Source organism: Euphorbia lathyris, chromosome 2, assembly GCF_963576675.1.
Source record: "Euphorbia lathyris chromosome 2, ddEupLath1.1, whole genome shotgun sequence".
Lineage (NCBI taxonomy): Eukaryota > Viridiplantae > Streptophyta > Magnoliopsida > Malpighiales > Euphorbiaceae > Euphorbia > Euphorbia lathyris.
In genome coordinates, this window is record NC_088911.1 from 102,678,282 (window position 1) to 102,701,788 (window position 23,507).

A 23,507-nucleotide genomic window follows, 5' to 3' on the forward strand; every position below is an offset into this window, starting at 1 on the left:
GTTCTCTTTGAACTAAAGAACACTTTAGATGATTACAAGTCAATCTAGCATTTACACAGAGAATAGAAAAGTTGGTGTAAGACCTTTTTGTATTTGAGTGCTTTCAAGATTTTCTCTCTTTGTATTTTTCTCTTGATGCTTCAGTGATGATCCAAGTTTATCGATTGTCCTTTTATAGAAAGAAATCTGTAGATTTGATCATTTTGAAATGTCTTAGCCGTTAACACCAAAACGGCTCTTTTAGGGGACAGATTCTGGTCAGCTTCAGACTGTTCCGCCATTCCCTTCCTCTGCTTTCTTCAGGCGTCAGGTTTGTCTTCTTGTGTCTGGCTTGTCTTTTTGTGCCAGTCATCTTATACCAATAATCCAATGACCCATGTCTCTTGGAATTGGTCTTTTGTGTTTCTTCGAGGTTCCAATTATTGGTGTAGAAGATTGGCAGACTTTGTCCTTTAGTGAATAGATCCTTCATGCTGTCCTGACTGTCACTCAGCTTTGTTTGTTCTCTTCGAATGTTCAACGTTCATGCTGAGTTCCTTCTTAGTCAGATCTGTTCTGTTTGTATAATTCTGAAGGAGTCTTCTAATTAAGTCAGCTTTGTTCTAGCATCCTTGAAGAAAACACTCGATGCTGAGTTCTACTCAGCTCAGCTTCTTATTCTTTTATGCTGAGTTCCGTTCCACTCAGCTTCGGCTTATGCTGACTTTTAACCTGTTTAACTTTATATATATATTTGCACTCAATTTTGAACAAACTTATTAGTACAATTAAATCAAAGCATTTAAATTTAATTTCCTCTTAATCATGGATGATTTTGTCAAATCAAAATCTTGTGGAAAGGTGTTTCAACAGTTGTTGGATATTTTTTTAGTGTCTAAATATAGGCAAACATAACATTGTCATAATATGTTGTTGCTAGTTTCATTTCCTGGCCTGAAATTGGTCGTTAGAGTCTAAGTTGTACATGTCTCGTATAAGAAGTTGACTTAAAATTGGTCATTAGAGCCTAAGTTGTACATGTCTCGTATAAGAAGTTGTAGATATTTTGAAAAATAAGTTTGTTTTAACTATTGCTTACTGAACTTTTAGAGTTTTGCTTTAATTTACTCTTTTGATGCCAGAGATTTTTCAGTTCTCGTGTGAAAAACATTTTTGCTTTAGTTCAATTTTACAGTATATATGTTTTCTTAATTATATATATTATGTTTATGTATACTTTCTTTGGAGTTTATGTCTTCAATTATGAATAATACTTTCCGATTTGTCTTTACACGTGCCAGCTCCTGATTGGGTTCGGTAAAGTTATTTTCCATGTGTAGACTTCTAGAGTATATATATTATATTATCTTGTTACCTTATATTATATTATCTTGTTACTTTAAATATAGCCTTAGATTAAGGAATTATGGTTGTATATATACTCTGGAGATTAATAAGAAAGACTAATCATAATCTTTTACACTTGATTGCAAAAAAGTAAGTTAAATACGGAAGATGTATTCAACACGTCTTAGAATGTTATTACACAATTCAAGAATAGATTAAAAATGGAGTTATTACTTTCTCAACTATAAAACTTGTATTCTCTAATATTACAACCGTATTACCTCGATCTTGGTTGTTTTACTTTTTTTAAGACACGTGAAATACATATTCCACATTTAACTTACTTTTTCTTACAATCGAGTGATTAATTGATTACATTTTACGTAAGTTCAGGGGATTAACTGAACATTTTATGCAAGTTTAAAGGATTATCAAGCTACTTTAAAAGTTCCCAATCAAACTTTTTGAACAAATTCAGAAAAATGATATACTGAACTTTTTAGTTTTTATATAATTCATCATCAGGATAAATGTACTTGTTAAAATTTTAAGAGCTAGCATGCAACTTATTTAATTTTTTTTTGGTAGGAACAGGAAAAGAAAACAAACAAACAAAGAAAACTAATCCGGGATCAGCCTAGGAAGGCTAACCCCAATCCTATCCTCTAAAAGAAGAGACGAAAGAAAGATGGGAGGATCAGAAAGGGTAGAAACACCTAACATCCCCTCATGCCCAGCTGCCGCCAAGCGATTCGCAACCCGGTTCTGTTCCCTTTAAATGTGGCTGAACTTTAAGAACTCAAAGGAAGGGCGAAGCCTTAAAATAGCTTTGATAAGATTTTGGCTGTTAAGACAAATAGCCTGGTTATCAGAAATCCTGTTGATTGCCTCCATGTTATCAGACTCCACAGATAACCTCTTAATACACAGGCTAATGGCAAGCTTGATATCCGAGAGAATACCCCACAGTTCCGCCGAAAAGAAAGAACCCATCCCCAGGTTCTGGGTAAACCCAGACAGCCAGGCGCCACCCGCATCACGAAGAACTCCTCGGGCAGCAATCTTATCATTGCTAAGGCAGGAGCCATCCGTATTCAGCTTCACCACCCCTTCTCCTAGCCTGCTCCAACCAACGAGGTGGACCTCTCTTTTCTGGGTAGACCTGGCAAGGGGATCCCCTTTGAAGCTCTCAGTAATAATAGAGAGTTTTTTCGAGAAGAAATCAAGTAAGTCAGGAATAAAGACAGTTTTATCAGCAAAAATCTCCTCGTTCCTCCACTTCCAAATTTGGTGACAGATGATAGCAAAGAAAATGTTACCATGCTCCATGTTAGCCATTAATTTCCCACTAACACCATCAGAGAACCAGTTATACTCAGAGTGGGCCATGAAGGAAGGAAGAATGTGGTGAGGGAGAATTTTCTTCCACACCTCTTTACTTTTAGAGCAATCCCTCAGAGCATGACACAAATTTTCATCATGGCCTCTACATCTACTGCAAGCTCCTGAATCCACCAAGTACCGTCTGTGCCTATCTGAATTAGTAAGCAACCTGTTCTTGACTCCCAGCCACAGGAAACTCCTAATACGGTAAGGGATTTTAAGGGCCCAAATGGATTTCCAAGTATCCGAGAGAGGATCGGCCCTATTAGGGGTAAAAGCTTCAAAGGCTGACTTGCAAGAATAAACGCCATTATTAGTCAGGGCCCAGCAATGCCTATCCTTATCTTCCTCATGATTACTAATCTTAACTCCTCTAATTCTAAGGAGAGTCTCCAGGCTAAAGAAGGTATCAAACTTTGACCAGATCCATTCTCCCTCAGAGTCCACCACATTGGCAATTCTCCAGTTACGGATGTTACTAGGCGGGGGGGGGGGGGGGGGGGGGGGGAGCTACACACCTCTACAAGCGGTTTGTCACCAATCCAAGTATCATACCAGAAGCTGATGGACTTACCATTACCCACCTCCAAGCCAACCCCCGAGCAGAACTCTGCAAACACAGCGCTAAGCCCTTTTCAGAGGAAGGAACAACTGACAACTCTCTCCTTAGGGCCACCAAAGATTTTGTCTTTCCAATACTTACCACAGAGAAGACGAACCCAAAGAGAGGATGGGCATTGCCACATTCTCCAGAGAAGCTTCATTAAAAGGACTTTGTTGTTGTCCTTAGCTTGTCTAATACCAAGACCCCCCTGCTTTTCGGATGGCAGACCTCCTTCCAAGGGACTAGGTGAATCTTTTTCCCTTCTCCGGACTCTCCCCAAAGGAAACGCCGGTTAATTTTGTCAAGCTCGTTGAGGATCGGCTCAGGCAGTCTACAGGCTTGCATGATATGATTAGGAGCTGTGCAATTGACAGACTGGATTAAAGTTAGACGGCCTGCTAGAGAAAGAGAATTAGCTCTCCAACTAGCACACAAACCATTAGTTTTGTCCAAAGTTTCTTTAAAAGAGGCTTTGGAGACTCTGTCGCTGTGGAGAGGGACCCCAAGATACTTACCCAAAGAGTGAGTAAGGGGAATGCCGGAAAGATCACTCAGCCTTCTACAAATGCCTTTGTCCATGTTCTTAGAGCAAAGCATCCGAGACTTTTGGATATTAATCTTCTGGTCAGAAGCAGCACAGAAACAATTAAGGATATCCATAACCACACTAATTTGCTCCTCATTCCCTTCCACGAAGAGCATCACATCATCAGCGAACAACAAATGGGTAATAGGAGGGCAATATTTGTTGATGGACACAGGATGGAGAATCCCCTTGCTCACAGCCTCTTGGATCAGGTGCGATAATCTTTCCATAGCAATAAAAAAAAGGAAGGGGCTCATAGGATCTCATTGACAGATTCCCCTGGATGGAGAGAACTCATCAGACATATCTTCATTGATCATAACCTGGAAAACAGGAGAGGAAATGCAATCCTCAATCAATTTCCTCCAGCTCTCCGGGATACCAGCTTTCTTCAAACTATCCAGAAGAAAACTCCAGTTTAATCGGTCATAAGCTTTCTCCAGATCCAGCTTGAGAGCCACCACCCCTTTCCTACCTTTCTTCATCTTCATGGAATGGACCACCTCCTGGGCAATAACCACATTGTCCATCATTTGCCTGCCAGGAACAAAACTCCCTTGATTCTGGCTTATAATCTCCGGAAGAATACGCTGGATTCTATTAGCCACAATCTTAGTGATAGATTTATATAACACATTGCAAAGACTGATCGGCCTCATCTGAAGAAAGGAGGAAGGTTTTTCAACTTTTGGGATCAGAACCAGGAGGGTTTTATTAACCAGCCTAATATCGTTGGAACCACTAAAAACACCTATAACAAAACTGTAAATGCCCTCCTTCATAGTATCCTAGTGTTTATGGTAGAAACTAGCAGGAATACCATCGATTCCCGGAGCCTTAGTAGCTCCAATACTGGAGAAAGCCAGATCAATTTCTTTCTGGTCAATAGGATGGAAAGCTTCATTAATAGCATCCTCCCCCAACCTAGGAAAGGATATCCCAGAGTGGGCACTATTCAGGTCCACCTCTTCCTCTTTAAAAAGGTCTTTGTAGAAATCAAGGGCAAGGCGACGAATATCTTCCTCCTCAAAGACCCAATCACCATTGGAGTCTTTGATAGCATCGATCCGATTCCTCTGCCTCCTAATAATCGTCGAAAGGTGGAAAAACCTGGTATTCCGGTCCCCGTCCTTAATCCAAGCCTTCCTAGATTTTTGGAACCAAAGAAGCTCTTCCTGTCTAAGCACTGCTTCCAACTCGTTTTGGAGAGATCTAAGATGACAATTCAGACTGTGATCGAAGCGGATCTCCAAACAACGTTGAATGCCTTCAATTCTTCTTAAAAGTTTATTTTTCCTTCTGATAATGTGGCCAAAAATGTTTTTATTCCATCCCACCACATTCCTCCTGAACCCCTCAGCGGCAAGGAGAACATTAGAGTGGGGTTGCCAATTGTCTTTAACAAAAATTTTAAACTCAGGATGTGAATCCCAAGCAACAAGATACCTAAAAGGCCTATTCCCTTTAAGCCGATTACATTTAACCAGCTTAACGAGGATATGGCAATGGTCAAAATGACGGAAAGGGAGATTCAGCATGTTCACCTCGGAAAATCTATAAATCGCAGCAACATTAGCATAAACTTTGTCCAAACGAACAAACACGCTATTCCTTTTCCAGTTAAACTTGTGACCAGCGGCTCCCAGGTCCGACAGCCCGCATAAGTCCATACTCTGCTTGTGATTAAGGCACCGGTTCACATAATGATTACCCCCCCCCCCCCTCTCTGATCACTCATAAGGGCAATGTCATTAAAGTCCCCAGCCACCAACCAAGCATCCACCATGCTAGTACTAATAGAGTACAGGATCTCCCACAACCTTCTCCGGTTAGTCAAAACAGGATTGGCATAAACAAAGGTGACAAAGAAAGGTTTATTACCAGGGTAACACACCTTACTATGAATGAATTGATTGTCCATACTAATAATGTCAATATTAACTTGACCTGGCTTCCAAAAAAGCCAAATCCCCCCCGCCCGACCAGTAGCCTCCGATCTGACACAACTCCAATTCTTAAACTTTCTAACCACCTCATCTGCTTTGGAACCACTAACCTTGGTCTCCAGAAGAGCAAAACAAGAAGGATTAAATTGCTTAATAAGATCATTAACATGGATGCGGGTCGCCTTGCTCGCCGCACCTCTAACATTCTAAACAAAAAAGTCCATCAGAAAGGAAGACTACTGACACAAGCCCACACCCTAGATCAGGTATTTATTCGGGGCTCCGGAGAGCCTAGAAGAGGTGCCAGAAGGCCCCCTTTTATCCCAAGAATCCAAAGCACTATGGTTCTTTTTAGGGTTAGCTTTGGGTTTCTTCATATTCAACTTATTGACTCCCATAGACTTTCCAATTGGACCATCAAGAAGAGGATTCAAATTACTAACCTCATTAGTCATCAATTTTCCTGTTGAGCCAAAGGTCTGGGAACTCCCTTTGGCACCAGCTTTAGAGACAAAAAGAGGATTAATAGATTCACCTAGGATGGAGGCTGGCTCGACCGATTCAAGGCCTGGCATGCTTAACTCCATATGCTCATTAGAAGGATCCGAGTCATGTCCCTCCTCAATAGTCAGGACACCGAACCTTGACCCTGAACCGGATGCTGAATCCACACCGGCATCACCACCCCTCTTGATGTCAGGGGGTCTAACCTTGACCTCAGGAGCAATATGGAGAGAGGTCATCTCCTTACTGATATCTGAAGAATGATTCCTGGCAGCATTAGCTCGTGGCTTCCTTCTGACCGACCTTTTGGCAAGCATCCGTGGGCCAAAATTCTTTCCTTCACCTTGATTCTCCTCAGCTCTACCTATGATAGGTGCCACCATCTCTTCCACCACCTTCCTTCTTTTAGGACATCCATCATAGGTATGGCCAAACATGCCACACTCGTAGCAGATATTGTGTATACCTTCATATTTAATATGAAAAACCTTATTCTGAACGCAGAATTTGGACAGAAGAGGCTTAGCAAGATCAATGTCAATACAAACCCTGGCAAACTTGCCCCTCACTGCCCCAACGGTAGTTTTATCTACATGGTGGACTTTCCCAACAAGGCCACCAATCTTATTCAGGAATCTTTCATTGTAGTATTCGATAGGTAGACTTGGAAATCTAACCCAAGTAAGGATCCTGTTCACAGAGCAATCATGAGGATTAAAATTTGGGACCCATGGCCTCAGCGCCAAAACATGATTGGAAATAATATAAGGTCCACCATTAACAACTGCATTAAAATCTTCAGCCCTTGTAAATTTAATGACATAATAGTCATTCTCAAGGTCTGTAATGGTAACCTTCCCTTTCTTCGCCCATTGTGCCTGGATCCTCTAGGCAAAGTAATTAAAGCTAATTCTTTTCCCAAGAACAGTGACAATTAAGGCTAATTTCCACTTGGATCTTAGGATACGCTTGTCTTCAGAGGAAAGATGGATCTTAGGACACAACGGGTCCTCTTGTTCTCCATCTTCAATATCAGAGTCGGAAAAGAATTCCTTAGACTCATCCTCGATAGTATCTTCCTCCATCATGGGTTCCTCCTCGACCACCCCCAACACCTTATCTCTCTAAGAAGAATTCCCCCAGTCATTCTTAAAAATACGATTATTAATTGAATCCTCAATTTGTTTCTGTCCCGGGATAGCACTAGGGCTAGGGGCCATAGCCTGATCCCTCGCACGGCCTTCCATCACTACTGTCGGCATCCCTGCAGCAGAAAATCCCTCATCCGCACCATCACCCGGGCACAGTTTGCCCAATTCCCCTGAAACAGGGCCCGAAGTCAGCCTTCCTACGGCCTGCGCGGCTTGCGTGGCTATCGTGGCTTGCGCGGCCTGCGTGGCTTTCGCGGCCTGTGCGGCTTGCGTTACCTGCGCGTCCTGATTCGGTGCCCGCACCCCAAGCGGATCTGCACCATACAAACCACCCCCCACAGGACCCTGCTCTGCATCCGGATCGATACGATCCCTAATCCCTGCCGACCCCCAGTCCCCTTCGCCAACAACAAATCCTGCTGGATCCAGCCCCTCACCCCCCTGGCTAACCGGCCGCCCCCGCTCCCTAGAGCGATCCCTCACCCGTTCTCCGCTCCCCCGCCTATTCCTAGGAGATCCGACTGATCTCTCATCCCCCGCTCCCTCCGGCGTAAGATCCGACGCTAGAGCCATCCCAGCCGCCTGATCCGCCCCTCCCTGCGTCGAACGGCCGCCTGCACCGCCCATCACTGCCATCGTCCTTGGTTTCGCACACTCCCGTTCTTTTGCCATCGTCCAATTTAAAGACTCCTTTTTATCTCTATAACTTATTTAATTATATGTCTCATTAATTACTTTTTCCATTTTATGTCAAATTTTAGAATAAATTTGAAATTGGTAGTGTTCCAATCTTTCAATGTATAGATAATTCTCCATTCACTCCTTTGATCAAATCATACATTATTAAATAAAATTTTAATTTATATTAAATTTATAAAAAAAAATAGATTAAAATACTTGCTATCTTTTTTTACTAATAATTTTCATTTTTCATAACATTAAACTATACCAGTCTTTCCTACCTTGACAATTTAAAATGTCAAAAAAGTAATTGATATTTGACTTTAAAAAAGGTAATTAAAGCTAAACTTATTAACAGAGATAAACAGTTTATATTGAAAATCAAATAAAGTGATAAATAATATGAATTAAGAAAAATTCGATCTCTAACAAATAATATGAATCCGGATAGTGATACATTTTTAAGTTAGTGCATAAGAATTAAAAAAAATGGAATTAATTTGAATTATAAAAATTTTGTTACTCTTATATTAATTGCGTCTATGGATGTTTAAAATTAAATGAGTTATTATAACACATCGCAATCCAACTCATTCAATCCATTAGATGTAGTTTTTATGGGTTATAATGGATTAAATGGGTTAAATTATATTAACAACTCATCTAACTCATTCGACCTATCCCATATCTCATGTGTCTTACTCCAATTGAATTCTAAGCAATATTTTTACTCACAATTTAATATATATTTGTAAATTTTTACTTAAAGGAAAAAATGATCGGAAAAATGAAGACTTAAAAAAAATTTAAAAACAGAAAAAATATGAAAATCAAATTGTGAAACTAAAATCTAAATGCGAAAATCAAACTGTGAAACTAAAAACTAAATAATAATGGTAAACAAGTAATAACAACATTAAATAAGGGTAAATTATATACGTGGTGTATAATATTTATCCACTTTCATATATTGGTGTACAACCTTCAATTTTGCATACAAAATTGTATAATCTTTTAATAACCTTCTAAAATGTACAGTGTATAATTATGACCGGTCAACATGAAGTTAACGCACCACGTCAGCAATTTGATAGTTATAAGAATCAAAACAATTTCTATAAGGTCAGAGCAAATATGAAAATACTCTCTTTACTCTGCAGGGGATAACAATATCCAATCAGACAAATATACGGCTTTCAATGTCACAAAAACTTTCATTGCGAGAAGCTTAAAAAAAGTAAAAAGTAAACAAAGTGTCCCGAGTACCAATCGACGATCTTAGCAATTGAAAATCCGTTAACACTAGGGCTGTAAATGAGCAGAGCCGCTCATGAGCGGCTCGGTGATCGGCTCGATAAAAGCTCGGCTCGACTCGGCTCGATTTGTAAACGAGCCGCTCGTGAACACGATTTACTGGCTCGATTCATAAACGAGCCGAGCTTGAACAGGCCAAAGCTCGGCTCGAAAGCTCGCGAGCAGACTCGATTAGAACATTTATGAACAAATTTTAGTTTTGTAGAAAACTATATAGTTTTGTGTTAGTTCACAAATATCTAAACTTAATATTATTTTATTTGTTATTACATGAGTTCGTTCACAAACATAATAAATGAGTAATAGACGAATTATTTGTAAGCATCTTATTTATTTATTCACGAACTTTGCTTGTTAGCTTGTTTATGTACATAATTAAATAGTTATTTGCGAGCAAACTTCACAAATATAATTAACGATTTACTCACAAACAATTCATTGTTAGATAATTTTCTTAATGAACAAAGTCCAAAAAAGATTTTGAGCTCGAAACAAGCTCGAAGCTCGGCTCAAGCTCGTTGAGCAAGCCAAAGCTCGACTCGGGCTCGGCTCGTTACTTTTATAGCAAGCTCAGCTCGGGCTCGAGCTCGTTAATTTTATAGCGAGCAGAGCTTGAACAGGCCAAAGCTCGGCTCGGCTCGGCTCGTTTACAGCCCTAGTTAACACTAGGAATTCCACACACAAATTGTTCTTGGTAAAGAAATGTCAAATTCTGTTCTAACGAATTACTCATCAAACTTTTATAGTTTAGTCAAATTATTTAAAATGTCACCATAATTCTTATCGATCAATTTAACCTAGCTTGCATATTGTAGAAATTTCTATTACAACAAGAATGAAAGCTTTTTAGAGAGAGAGAGAAGAGTTATATGGAGAGAGCACTTAGAGAGAGGGTTTAGAGAGAGAAAGGAAAGATAGAGAGATGAGTTACAAGAAATGAGACAATGGCATTTTAGTAATTTCATATTAGGTGGATCAATTTTTGACGTAGTGTGTTGACTTCGCGTTGACGGGTCACAATTACCGGTCGTACACTTTAATGGGAGATCACTAAAATGTTGTATATCACGTATGTAATTTACCCCATTAAAGAGTAAATAAGAACGGATAAATCAAACTAACCTTAGTCAATTATATTAAAGTTATACCAAAAAGTTTCATTATAATATAATAGCTATAAAATTCTAATTTATACCAATAAAACTTTCAATATCTCTAGTAAGCTTAAAGTAAACATGTTCATGGGCTCGGGTTGTCATAATTTACATTGTCCGAATCAAGTCCGCTCGTATTATATTCACATTGGCTCGGCTCGGTAAAGGTTAAAGAAACGAATTCTCAAACCCAATTCAACCCGTCCAACTAATATATAGTATATATTAAAAAAAATTAAAAACAAAAATTAATTATAATTATAACAAATAAAATTGCAATTAAAACTTAATTGATTGATGTGTACCGGTGAAACGGTCAAGTTATATTTCTAATTTTTAATTTTAATAACTCAAATCTTTATTATCATAAATTGATAATAGTTGATAATATACATTTTTGTAAACTATTGTATAATAGTATATATTAAATTTTGATTGATTATACAATTGATCATCAACTGTAATTGTTACTCTAAAATCATATATATACGTGGGTGAGATCCAGTGTGACAAGGAGCTTATTGTGTGACATAACATAACTACGTAGTTTTGATGATAATTGAAAGGGACAATGTGACAAATTTGTAAATAAAATAAAAGATGATAGAAAAAATTGTTTTATTTCTTTTCTTTAAAATACATTTTCCCGACATTTCTAACCTCGTTTTTCGAAAATTTTTATACTATTAGACTCGTCTAAATTAGACGGTCATTTTAAGATCCATGAAGCTCAAGTAAAAAAATTCCGGTGAACGGAATCCGGGTGGGCGTTTTCTGGCGAAAACAAAAGTGCCCAGAAAATTCTCACGAAATTCCAGAAAATGTAAAACATTATTCTGAGAAACTTTAATTCTTGGGATGAAGTAAGATTTCTTACGGTTTAGTCCCAATAAAACTTGTTCCTTAATTTTATCCATTTTACCAACTTCAACAATTTGTTGGGTCAAAACCGTAAGAAATCTCATTTTGAGCCAAGAATTAAAGTTTTTTAAAATGATGTTTTACATGTTTTGAAATTTTTTGATAATTTTCTGGACATGTTTTTTGTCCTACTTACATTGTTCCGACAGTGTACGAAATTGTTTCAAATCAATGTACTATTTGTTCCAACATAATACTTATATTGTTCCAACAGAATAAATCAGCGTACCAATTTTTTCAATAAAATAGTTCTATTATTCCAGTATAATATTTATATTGTTCCAACATAATAAATCAGTTTACCAATTGTTCCAAATCAATTTTATTTTCTATGTCTTCAATTTCATTTTTGTTTCTTAGTATTTAATATAGTATCTTCAAATTTATAATAGTTATATTATTTAGAAAATAATTCTAATTCTTATATTCTTCCAACAGATTAATTATATTGTTCTAACAGAATAGTTATATTGTTCCAACAGAATACTTATATTATTCCAACATAATTGTTATATTGTTCCAACAAAATATTGCAACACATAGTACTGAAAGGTAAGACCAAAAAGTACCTAGAAAATTATCAAAAAATTTTAAAATGTGTAAAACATCATTTTAAGAAACTTTAATTCTTGGCTCAAAACGAGATTTCTTACGGTTTGACCCAATAAATTGTTGAAGCATGTAAAATGGATAAAATTAAAAAAATTATTTTATTGGGACTAAACCGTAAGAAATCCTGCTTTGACCCAAGAGTTAAAGTTTCTCAAAATAATGTTTTACATTTTTTGAAATTGTTTGAGAATTTTCTGGGTAATTTCTGTTTTCTCGCCGGAAAACGCTCACCTAATCGCCGGATTTTGTTGATTTGGGACTAAACCATAAGGAATCTCACTTTGAGTCAAGAATTAAAGTTTCTCAGAATGATGTTTTACATTTTTTAGAATTTTTTGAAAATTTCTCACAGAAAAATAAATCGCCGGATTCTATTCACCGGAATTTTTTTTACCTGAGCTTCTGGGATCTTAAAATGACCGTCTAATTAAGACGAGTCCAACGGTATAAAAGTTTTTGAAAGATGAGATTGGAAAAGTCAGAAAAATACATTTTAAAGAAAAGAAATAAAACAATTTTTTCTTTCCTTTTATTTACAAATTTACCACCTTCCTCTGGTTAATTATAAAATTGGTCCTTATCACACAATAAGACTTGTCACACCCTAAGAAATGTGTCACACTTGATCTCTCCTCTATATATATATATATATATATAGGGTTGTTTTTCTTTTTTTCTTGTTTTAGTCCGATATGTATAATTCGAGTGACATTATACGACTATTAATACATAGCTCTAGCTATGTCCTTTGACTATAGACTTTTTTTTCTCTTTTTTAGTAGACTTCCTCTGTTGGAAAATTTTGCATGAATAAATATGAAAGTTGGAAAATTTTGCATGAATAAATATCAAACTTGGCGACTTATGGATGTTACCCATTGGATTTGTAGAAAACGTTTGGATCCGGATCTGTATTGAAGGGCAATTATTAGAAACACTTGGTTTTCCATGTCAAATAAAGGACGCTTCATACATATTTTGACACGTGTAATATGGATCCATAATTATTATAAGAGACATCACTATTTTAATTATTATGTGGGGTCACCATACACGTGTCCAAATGTGATTGGGGGTCCTCCGAGTGACATGCAAGACCGGGTGCTTAATATAAAAACTCATATTGAAAACAGTGATAGTAAGATATACATTTTAAAAGTCCAGCGTGGATGGTTTCTAAAAAGACAGGTGTATGTAATACCTTCTTATTAAGTTATTAGTTTTTAAATGACATAACACTCATTTTACTCGCTAAACTAAAATTTCAAAGTTAATTAGGATTTTAAATTATTAAAATCATCAATTAGGTTCCTAAGCTAAGTAAAAATCATTAATGAAGTCATCATCTTATCTTAAAATAAGGAATTGTGTCTATTTGACATAGACTGTAATGATATATGTCTTTGGTCAAAATAGGTTTGGAGGAAGAGAGTCTGAAATTGTTTAACTCAATGATTTTCGACGAGGATTCAGTTGATAATTTTTGCTTAGAATGGGGACTCAATCGATGATTTTTGCTAAATGCAAAAACCTAATTGATGATTTTGATAATTTAAGATCCTAATTGATATTGAAATTTTAATTTGGGGATCCAAATATGCTTTTTAAATTGGAGGTAGAGTCCTACACTAGTTAAGACTAGGAGAGGACTGTAAATTATAAGGGTTAGAGACCTTTGAAATGGGTTTTATAAACCTTATATCATATCTTACTTTTTCTTCTCTAAGAAATATACCGACTTAGGTATTGGAGAGTCTCCTGCTAGAGAGCCTCTTTTATTTTGTGGGAAGCAGCTAGATACGAACACAAATTTAAAGTTTCAATTATCAAAAATCTTCATAAAATATTATATTTAACACTCCATAAATACATTTTATTATTCCAATTACAATTTATTGTGTATACTAAAAGCTAAACTTGAAATTTCTAATTTTAACTTGATAACCATTCAAACTAATATTAAGATTAATTCTTAATTGATTTAGACAAGAGTTAATATTGAAGAAAAAGTCCGGTTGAAGTTTTTAGTTGACCGGCTACCACAATAATTGTGGAGAGTTTGGAAAAAAAAATCCATAGCTTTGAGCATCTATAACAGCATATTAGTTTGGGTTTTAAATTAAAAATTTGAGAAAAAAGTGTTAAAAATTAACTTTAATTAATTTTTAATGGTTTCTCAAATCACTAAAAGTCTCAAATTAATTGTTTATATTATTTTTAAGAAGTGGACTCAGAATCTCTTGGAGATACTTTTAATTTTTAAGAAATTAAGCACGTGTTAAACTTATTAAGCACGTGTTAAACTTTGGGATCTAACTAATCATCCAATTGTATCACTATACCAACACATTGTGGAATATAGTAGGCAACATGGATTGAATTTGTGAAAACAAATTGATGGGATAAAAGTCTCTTAATTAATTGTAATGTTGAAAATCACTCAACAACTTTAATTAAATTACAAGTATTTAAAATTAAGTAGCACCTTCAAAATTATTAAATATTAAAAGATATTAATAAAGTTCAAGAATTAATTGTCAAGCTGTGATTTAAGTGGGTATAAAGTACTGAACCAGTTTAACCATTCAATTAGGAATTGAATCTTGAAGATAAAAATACAGTTTTGATTAGAATATATTTGATGGGAGAGCTATATCTCCCAAGAAAATCTACTCGGTTCGAATCTAAATTAATTTGAATTGTGGACCTAACATGTTAGATAATTAAGAGATTTATTTGATGAAAATCATTTTATTTTGAAAAGAAAGCAATATTAAATTTATAACCATTAATGTAGTTGGCCAAACTATATATTTTAAGACAATTGATGAAAATGCTAGGGATGGTCACATTCTTGATATTTTCATAGCTTTCTTATTGGAAGTAAAATACTTTCTAACATATTGATAGTCATTCATCACATATTTAGGGGTGTTTGTTTTATTTTTTTAGACGAGTGTTTAACGTTTCACTCCAAATCGTAAGAAATATAACGTTTGGTTATGTTTATATAGCAATATTTAACATTTTGTATAGAAACAACAGCTTTTAGAGCTTTTTACGAAAAACTTCAAAAATAACATTTTCGTGAACAGTTTATATTTATTTGATATTGATAAACAAAAATTATTTCCTTTATTACCGTGACAGGTAACTCGTCTACTAACACCTTGTGCAATCCGTTCTGTGTCAAAACGGCTTTCATCTTGACTTGTCATAAGGCAAAACAGCGGTGGTTTTCACCTGGTCAGTCTGATCAAGTGAATTTGGTCAGTCACTGTTAGATCTAAGCTTATTTAAATCCTATGGTGGAGATTAAAATAATCGTAAGGTTAAGATTTACACCTCCTAGATCTAATTGCGACTGATCAAATTCATTTGGTCAGTCACTGACCAGGTGAAAATTACTGGGCAAAACTGATAGTACGGTCATATTTCTCGATATCAAATTTTGTTATCGCCATAGTATATCCCAAAATAAATATTAATTGGCACTGATACAAATTTGTTAGGGAAAAACCCATAGCGGAATGAAATATTTAGTTTGGGTAAATAAATTGATAACAAAATAAATGAGAACAATAAAATAAAGGGTAATTAATTTATTAGTCCCTATATTTTGACAAAACACACTGTTTAGTCCCTGTATTTTCAAAAACACATGATAAAGTCCCTAACATTTTTCTCGATGAACTGTTTAGTCCCTAACGTTTTTTTCGGTGAGCTGTTTAGTCCCTGTCATTAGACTCTCATGAAGATTTTATTAGTCAATTTGGATTTGCGTTCTTCTTTTCCTTTATTTTCCTTTCCTTTAAACTCTAATGCATCTGAAATCAACTTTGAGTGTTCTTCTTCTTGATTTTCTTCTTAATCGTTCAAATTCGTAAGCATTAGGTCTGTTCTTTTTCTTGTTCTCCATACAAATAGCTTCTTCTTCTAAATTGGATTTCCTCTTCTAAAGTTTGAAGGTAAATAGTAAAGGTAATTTAGTCATTTCCGAAGTCATAAATGGTAAAAAAAAAACTAACAAACAGACGGAAGGACTAAACAGTTCACTGAGAAAAAGGTTAGGGACCTTACCATGTGTTTTTGAAAATACAGGGACTAAACAGTGTGTTTTGTCAAAATATAGGGACTAATAAATTAATTACCCTAAAATAAATGACACAAGAATCGACTTGGTTCGGCAGCGTGCCTACTCCAAGGACGAATGAGACCGAAAATTATTGTACTAGAGAAACGAAAGTGGCACAAAATAACACTAAAACTCCTTAACCCCGATGCACCCAAAACCTCACCATTCTTTGAGTTGATCCCATTTGGTTCATATTTACGGAGTTACTGCCATCCTTGACCTGTTGTTGTCTAGAATTTTCAGCAAAACTAATGTCATACTTAGCAACTTGGCTTTTGACTGATATGTATAATTCCTGTGACATTATATATACGACTATTAGTACATATATAGCTATGTCCTTTGACTTGCATTAACAAATTTCAAAATTGGCGACTTATAGATGTCACCCTTTGCATTTGTAAAAAATGTTTGGGCCGGATCCGGATCTCGTATTGAAGACGGTGATTGTAAGATATGCATTTTGAAGTCCAAACGGATGGTTACTAAAAAGGCGGTGCTTGTAGTACTTTCATTAGATCCGGTAATTTTGTGTTCATGTCATATCATTTTTGTGTTTATGTTGAAAAGAGTAAACCCAAATCCAACCGAACCAAAAACTTTTGTATCATAATTGTGTTAACCTGTTTGGATTAGTGTCGATTTCGTATCGTGTTTTCGGGTTACCTGTAATTTTGGTATGCATATATATTAATGATAACTTTTAAGAATATAATATGATACTTTTTTTTTAAATACTCTATGTCATGTTTATATTACTATGTTAACATTAATCATCGAAAAGTCCGATAATATCATGTTAAGGGTCATATAATGTGCTTATAACAATTTAGGAGGTTTGACTCATATTTGTGTTGGGGGCTAATTAAATTTTTGTATTTTAGCATAGGTTATAATTTTTACTCTATAGTTTTTTTTATTTAATTAAATTCATCTCTCAACAAAATAAAAATGTGATAAAAAATAGAAAATAATATCAAAAGATTATTATAAAAAAGAAAAAGAAAATAAAAAAGAAATAATAAAAATCAGGGGCAAATTTGTACCATTTTTCAGTAACCCGTCCAGCAACTTCGACAATAAAAACGGACCCCGAAACAGCAACATATCAGACAGTTAATATTTTTTTTAGAAAGTTCGGGATGTTAGCTTTCCGGAATGTCAAAAACGGAGCAAAACGGACCTAAAACGAAGCCGGTAGACTTTTTCAAATGGAAGTAGTACTGAAAAACGGGTTTGAACATGTCCAACACATTACAGCCAACTCAGCCACTTTCTTTCTTCAACTAGTGGAAAGGTAATGGGATCATGGGTGAGAAATTTAAGGGCCACTAACTTGGAATTTGTTGCTCAAAATCCTATAAATAGAGCTCAAATCCTTCATTCCAATCCCCACTCAAAAATCAATCAAACCCACTCAAAAATCAATCAAACACAGAACTCAATTTTTCTCTCAAATCATCTGCCAAAAATCGGCCTCTTTATCAATCCTTAGATTCGTAGAAATCGTTCTTTAGCATCTAATTAGTCTAAACAAGGTCTTAATTCCCAGAATTAGTTCTTTAATCTTCAGTTCTTCAGAAAAGCTTTCAATTTTCAGAAACTTCAAATCCGAAATTCTCTTAGTTTAATCAACCAATTCTCAAATCGTTTTTTGCAATCTCTTAGTTAAGTTAGTAAAATCATTACCCAATCCTCGGTTCAAGCTTTCTTAGTCTAAATCAAATTTCACCATTGTTATATTCTTCAAAGCTTCAAGCATTTTCCGTGAAACCAAGATCACCGAAACCCCATTTTCGAGTCATTCTTAGTTTACACACCTATTCCAAATCATGTTTAGAAACTTTTTATTGATCTCAATCAATTAAAAAGACCCGGAAACAAGCTTTTGAGTTTTTCATCATTGAAAAAATCATCAAACAACTTTTCTGGTGAGCCGTTTTCCAAATTTTATTTAGAGTTCGTTAGCTGATCATTTTAGCCCAAATTAATTTTAATCTTTTTATTGACATCAATTCTTCAATTCTCAATTTTTATTTCGTAAAAAACGACCCCTTATGGCCTTCTTAATCGTCCTTAAAACACCCTCCACAAAACAAAATCAAGCTTTTGGTTTTTCAACCATCAAACAATTATTCTGTCACCCCATTTTCAATCATTTATTCCGACTCATTTACTCGATCTTTTCTCGAAATTCCAGTTCTAAACTCTTCCCTTGCACACTAACTTTGAATACTACCTTCGTTTCGTTATAATCCGACCTCTACAGCTCCCGAAATTGAACCAGAAAGTCCTAAGAAATCACTGTTTTTGTTCCACAAAGTGCAGCTGATTTATTAGCTTGGTGGTAAATTTCTGTCTAAGTCCCTGAACTCTCCGAATTGCTCCGAATTCGCCCAGAATTACCCGGACAACGCAACAGCCCCCGAGCCCATTTTCTGGAGGTTCAGTCCTTAATTTCACGCATCCCGACGATATCAAAGAGATCGGTTTAATTTTATTTCGTCTCGTACATATTTACTTTTTTATGACTTATTTACATTTCTAGCTTTAAAGTTATTATTTCTTTTTAAGTTGTAATTTTCATGTTTTATTATTATTTGTAATACAACAAAACATTGAAAAATATTTGCAAAATCAATAAAAATATAAAAGAAAATTAAAAAATTTATATTTGTGTTGTTTTATTGCCTTTATTTTTGGTACTTATCTTAAAAAATTGTTTTTCCGACCGACCTGTCAAGTAACGTCGGGGCCCAAGACCGTTGTTTTTATTTTCAGTCCTTGTAACGGTCGTCAATCGCTTTTCGTTTAGAATTCAAGTAATTTAGGCGCATTTTATTTATTTACTTTATTCAATTACCATTTTACCCTTTGAGAACTAGCTTTTCTGGCACGCCCGCATTATTTTTACCATTTTTAATTCCCGCAAACACGTATCAAGGTTGAAAATTGGGATATTTCGAAAATATCGCCAACAATTTGTAAGTAATAATTATGATTTTATTATCTTTATTAATAAAATGACATATAAAAATACGAGAGAATATAATAATAATTTTAAATATTCGTGTCATTTTCGGAATAGTATGTCAACCCTAACCCAACCCAAAAATTTACGTGTCAGTTTCGTGTCAATCCAAAAATAACGCATTACCTACTAAGCTAATCCAAACACTAAAATTGTGTATCGTGTAATCGAATCGTGTATACTTTTGTCACCTCTAACTTTCTTACTAGGTCATTAGTTTTTAAATAATATAATACTCATTTGATTTTCCTCCTTAAACTAAAATTTCAAAGTTAATTAACATTTTAAATTATCAAAATCATCAATTAGGTGAGTTAAGCAAAAACCATCAATTGAGTCATCATCTTATCCTAAAATCAGAAACTGTTCAATCGAATGATTTTCAACGAAGATTCAATTGATGATTTTTGCTTAGAATAGAGACTCAATCGATGAGTTTTTCTAAGTTCATGAACCTGGTTGATGATTTTGATAGTTTAAAATCCTAATTGAATTTGAAACTTTAATTTGGGGATCCAAATTAGTGTTATGCCTTTTTAAATAGGAGGTACAGTCCTGCACTAGTGATACGGATTAATGTTGAACGAGCTGATTTTAATCTTAGAGGGTGTTTGGTTTAAACTTCGGAATTGGAAATGGAATCAGGCGGAATCAGAATCGGAATGACTATTTATTTATTATGTTTGATTCAATCTGGAATCGGAATGAGATTCTCTTTGAAACTGTTTGGTTATTTAATGATCGGAATCGGAATGTATACAATATTTGTTAAAAATAAACTTAGTAAATAATTATTATTATAATATGAATTAAAAATAAATATAAAAAATATTAAATTATCTATTAGTGTAAAAAATTTAATATATTAAAATAAAATTAGTGGCTTTTTTTTACTGATTATTCTTTTAGTATTATTGTAAATAAAAAGGGTATTATCAATTCAAAAGAAAATAAACATGGGTATATAATAATAGATATATTAATATATAAATATAATAATCATCATTTACTTACCAGAAAAAAAAAACTATTAAAACAAAAAAATAGGCATAACTTTGAAAAATAACCATTCCAAAACGTGGGTGAGTTTTTGACAAAAAAAAAAAAACAAACAAAGACGTGGATATGTAATATTTGGGGAATGGGAATGGGAATGGGAATGGGAATGAGAATTTGATTAATGTGGAGAGATGAGGGAATCAACCCATAGTTGCCGAATGGGATTATCATTCCCAAAGTATATTTGTTTAACCAAACAATAACAAAGGGAATAATTAACTTTCATTCTCATTCCATAGCTTAAATTTAGCGAACCAATCACACCCTTAAATCAATAAAGAGATTTCTTCTCCAACTAAATTAGAAAGAGTTAATCCCAGTATTCACATGCTAAACCCGTAGGAAATCATGAAATCCTTCATTGTTAAAGGTATAAAACCTTAACAAAAACTAAAGTAATTACAAAGAAAGAGATGAATTTATATCATTTCAAAACCTAATTGACAAATAAAATCCAAATTCTTATTAAAGGGGTAAAGTTAAGGGTAAAATGGATTAAGGGTAAAATGGTGGCAAGTTTGTAAATAAGGTAGTGGCAGAAGTTGCAAATAAGGGGTGGTAAAATTGTAATTAGTAGAAAGGGAATTGAGGGTCAAATCTGTTCTTTAAGGCATTTTAAAAATCCTACACGACGTGTGGGTTGGCTGCTGATTTTTAACATCCACACGGCGTGTGAGGTACATTTTTCACATAATCACCTTCCTCTTTGCTTCGGTATATTGCCTCTTTGATCCGAGTTCTTCCATCACTCGTCTCCTCTCGGCTAGTCGACTAGATGCCCACATCAGCTAGTTAGAACTACGAGAGGACTATAAATTGTAAGGCTTAGATATCTTTGAAGTAGGTTTTACAAACACCATATCATATCTTACTTTCTCTTCTCTCAAAAAGATATTGATTTAGGTATTGGAGAATTTCTTTCTAGACAAGTAGAGCCTCCTTTATTTTGTGGGAAGAAACTAAATACCAACACAAATTTAAATTTTCGATCATAAAAAATCTTCACAAAGTATTATATCTAACACTCTTTAAATACATCTTATTCCAATTAAAGTTTATTAAGTATACTAAAATTTAAACTTTCAAATTTCTAATTTTAACAACTTGATTCTTAACCATTCAAATTAATATTACGATTAATTCTTAATTTATCTAGACAAGAATCAACCGTCAAGCATGTGATTTAGGTGGTTAAAGTATTGGATCAGTTTAATCATCTAATCAGGAATCTCAGGAATTGAACTCTGGAGATGAAAATGCAACCGTGATTAGAATCCTTGGTGGGAGAGCTTTGTCTCTCGAGAGAATCTACTCAGTTTGAATCTAAATTAATCTAAACTGTCAACCTGAAATACCATATAGTTAAAAGGTTTATTTGATGAAAATCATTTTATTGTGAAAAGAAAGCAATGTTAAATTTATAGCCATAAAGGGATAGGGTACTAAAATAGGTCTACGGTTTTTGGGAAAATATCAATTTAGGCTGCACGTTCAAAATAGCACCAATATAGGTTTAACGTTTACAACATAACATCAATTTAGGCTTAACGTTTACAACATAGCATCAAGTTAGGAATTACTAACAGAACGTGATACGTCATCCGTTAAATCTGCCAACTCAGTGCCGCGTCATATAAAGTACCAAAATAGGCTTAAGGTTTGTAAAAAGCATCAATTTAGGACTCACGTACAAAATAGCACCAATATAGGCTTAACGTTTATAAAATAATATGAATTTAAGCTTAACGTTTACAAAATTTATCCAATTTAAACTAAACGTCACAATTAATCATATTATATTCTTTCTCTATTAACTTTATAAATTATCGTTTTTATTTAGTTCTATTTTTTTATTTATTATAATACAATTGGTAAATAATTATAAGGTCCATGTGTTTTTACCTAATAGATTAGTCAGTCCCTTTGTTTTTACAAATAATTATATAGTCCCTCAGTCTTCATTTTCGTCAACTCCTTAATCCTTATGTTTGAGTCAATGGTCAAACTAAACTAAATAAATTTTAAAATACCAAAATTACCCTTTAATCTATGTTTTAATAATAAACATATTAGTATATTTTTCCTATTTTATATTTTTTTTCTCTTTTTTCTACATAATCATAATCTCTCCTATATTAAGTAATTTATTAAATTTTATATAATTATAGAACTTTAATTTAGTAACATAAAATTTATTGACTAACAAAATAAATGAAAAATATTTCAAAAATTATTAAAATAGAAGTAAAATTATACAAAAATAATAAAAAGTAATCTTTATTTATCTCTAATAAATTTTATGAATCAACAAATAGAATCTGATATTTTTAAGTCATCGAAAATTCATAATAATATTAATGTTAGTATTAAAATATTATATTAAAAAATAAAAATTTAAGAGAATAAATAATATATATCAATTTTGGTATATATATTTCAAAAACATCATTAAAAATATTTAGATTAAATTTGAAACTAAAAGATAAATTTTTTTTTTATGTATATAACTAGGGACAATTTTGTACTTTCATCTAAAAAACAAATGGAAGGATTAAAGAGTTGATTAAAATAAAACTTAAGGACATTATAATAATATGATGGACTTACTAGTTTTTTTATGTAAAAACATGAGAACCTTATAATTATTTACCCTAATTTTTTTTATGTATATAACCTAACGGCAATTTTGGACTTTTATTTACAAAAATAAATGGAAGGACTAAATAATTGATCAAAATAAAACTTAAGGACCTTATAATAATATGATGGATTTACTAGTGTGTTAAGTAAAAACATAAGGATTTTATAATTATTTACCCTAATATAATTAATTATTATTTGCCCATTAAGATCTTATATTTGTTTTTCATCAATAATTTCATGACTCCTAAATTCCATGAGCTCATATAATATATACAAACTAAAAGTAATTGAATATCTACAAAATTAACACTAGTTAAAATGATATTGATATATGACCATGTTGGCACACAAAATATCAATTGTCAAAACTCATCCAAAATGTTACCATAGAGCCACACAAAAATCCAAAGTTCCTAATATCAGTTCCTTAATTTGTACCATGCTAGAAAAATAAAAT